Consider the following 2,736-nt stretch of genomic DNA (forward strand, 5'->3'; position numbering starts at 1 on the left):
CACATCCCCACATCCCCATCCCCACATCCCCATCCCCACATCCCCACATCCCCATCCCCACATCCCCACATCTCCATCCCCACATCTCCATCCCCACATCCCCACATCTCCATCCCCACATCTCCATCCCCACATCCCCACATCTCCATCCCCACATCCCCATCCCCACATCCCCACATCCCCATCCCCACATCCCCATCCCCACATCCCCACATCCCCATCCCCACATCCCCATCCCCACATCCCCACATCCCCACATCTCCATCCCCACATCCCCACATCCCCATCCCCACATCCCCATCCCCATACCCCCATCTCCAGCAGGCTCAAAGCAGGACAGGGCAGACACTGCCACGTTGTTTTGTCCTTTTTTTACTAGAAGTACTTGTTCTTGGGGAAACTGCAGCAAGGGCAGGGTCTGTGGCCACAGCACCACTGCCTGTGCATGCAGAGCCCAGATGTGGGGGGCAAGATCACCTCCAAAGCCTTTTCCTTCTGCAGCTGGACCAGGGAAGCAGCCCCCAGCTGCTCCATGCTTTTCTTGAGAATGCTGTATATGCAAAATGGGGTTTTTTGGTGCCTTCTAAAGGGTGCAGGTGTCACTAGAGCAGCTCAGGCACAGGGTGCAGCCAGTGCACACACCGTGTGTGAGATGGAGGATTCCCTTCTGTGACAGGCACACTCTGGACAGGAGTTGGGAATTTTGCTGCATTTTGCTGCAGTCTTTCTTTGCAGATCTCTCCCTCTCTGTTTCTCTCCCTCTCTCTCTCTCCCTCTCTCACACATTCACTCTCTTGCCTTTTTCCCTTCCCTTGCTTTCATTGCTCCCATCTCACCAGCCAGTCTGCTCCTAAATTGCCTGACATTTACACTCAGTGAGGCTCGGGAGTGTGGTCTCTGTACCAGTAGGTCTCTGTGATGCTATAGGGACACAGATCCTTTCATTACAAATAATTAATTTAGCTCTATATTGCATAACATCCTAAAAAGCTTTCTAGGGCAGTCTCATGCTAGCTGGATGCACAGTTCCTATCAATATTACATTACATTTGGGTACAACGGTTATGAAGTTTCATTAAAAATTTAATTTGTGGTTTAAAACTGCAGCATCCCCTTAAAAGTGTGGCAGAGAAGCCGTTCTGGGTGCTGGAGGACCGAGCTGGCAGTGGCCAAAATTGCAGAGGGGAGAGCTGCAGAGGGGCCTGGGGTGGGCATGGTGCTCCCAGCACGGGAACGCAGGGCCGGGCTGGAGCAGGGGGAGCCGGGCCGGGTCCCGCCGGGTTCCTGCCCCGCTTTTCGAGCAGGGACCGAAGCTTTAAGCCGTGCCCAGAGCGCTGAGCCCATCCTCGCTGCGCCCACCTGGGACGGCATTTGGGCCAGGAGGGCGATGCCCGAGGGGCAGGGGAGGAGCGCGGTGGGGGCCAGGGCTGAGGGCAGGACGCCGCTGTGCCCGTGGCACACATCGCTGTCACTGGCACCCTCCCGGCTGGGAACGCAGCTCCGGGGGCACAGCGGGGCCGTGCCGGGTGCGGGGATGAGCTCCGCGGCGATGCCTCGGCAGCGGAGCTGAATGGAGCCGCTCCCCACAGCCCGCATCCGCCTCGGCATTGATTTGTGCAGGAATTCCCCCCTGTCTGCACACACGCACGTCACAGGAGCCGCCAGCTTTTCCTCCCAGCCCATCGCTCCGGTCGTTTTTCAGCGCTGTCTGGATTTCCCCGCAGTGAGAGAGGCGAGGTGCCTGCGGTGGGATGGAGGCCAGCCCAGTGCTCCCAGTGCTCCCAGTGCTCCCAGTGCTCCCAGTGCTCCCAGTGCTCCCAGTGCTCCCAGTGCTGCCCGGCTGTGCTGTGGGACCGGCCCTGCCGCCCCGGCTCTGCTCAGGGATGCTCTGGCCTGGCGCAGGGCTCAGCTCCCCCCAAAAACGGTGCCCCCGTGTCTTACAAACCCCACGGCCGTCATTTCTCCCCCTGCCCAGCAAACCAGGGGGAATTCGCAGCCAGGGTCGGGGCTTTCAGAAATCAGCACGGTTCTGGTGTTTGCTGTAAGGCTGCAGAGATCACTTCCCCTCCCCCAGTGAGGATAATAATGGGGAGTGGGTTCCTAAATCCCTTAAGCTTCTTTGATAGCTTCAATATTTATCTGTAATCCTTCTGGTGCTTCTGAACAGACACAGCTCTGTGTCCCTGTTGCTCTGGAGCTTCTTCCCACCTTGCAGTGTTCTCTTTTCGTGGGAGAAGAGGCAGGGCAGGATGAGAAGGAAACATCAAAAGCTGGTGACACTGCTGTGCCCTAGTTTTTTCCATGATTATTTATTATTTTGCAGTCTCTTGCTCCCTTTCTCCCACTCCCTGTGTTGTGTTCTGTTCCTGTGCTGTGCTGGGGTGAGCCAGGCTGCACACCGGGTGCCTCCAGAGCTCTGTCCTCAGCTGAGGGGGAGAGAAAATAGAGCAAAGGCTCGTGGGGCAAGATAAGGGCAGGGAGAAAGCCCTCAGCAATCACCACCACGGGCAAGCAGGCTGGACTTGGGGAAATTAGTTTGTTACCAATCAAATCAGAGTAGGATAATGAGAAATAAAAACTAAATTGGATGGATGGATGGATGGATGGATGGATGGATGGATGGATGGATGGATGGATGGATGGATGGATGGATGATGGATGGATGGATGATGGATGGATGGATGGGGGATGGTGGATGGATGGATGGATGGATGGATGGATGGATGGATGGATGGA

Source organism: Molothrus aeneus, chromosome 26, assembly GCF_037042795.1.
Source record: "Molothrus aeneus isolate 106 chromosome 26, BPBGC_Maene_1.0, whole genome shotgun sequence".
NCBI classification, from domain to species: domain Eukaryota; kingdom Metazoa; phylum Chordata; class Aves; order Passeriformes; family Icteridae; genus Molothrus; species Molothrus aeneus.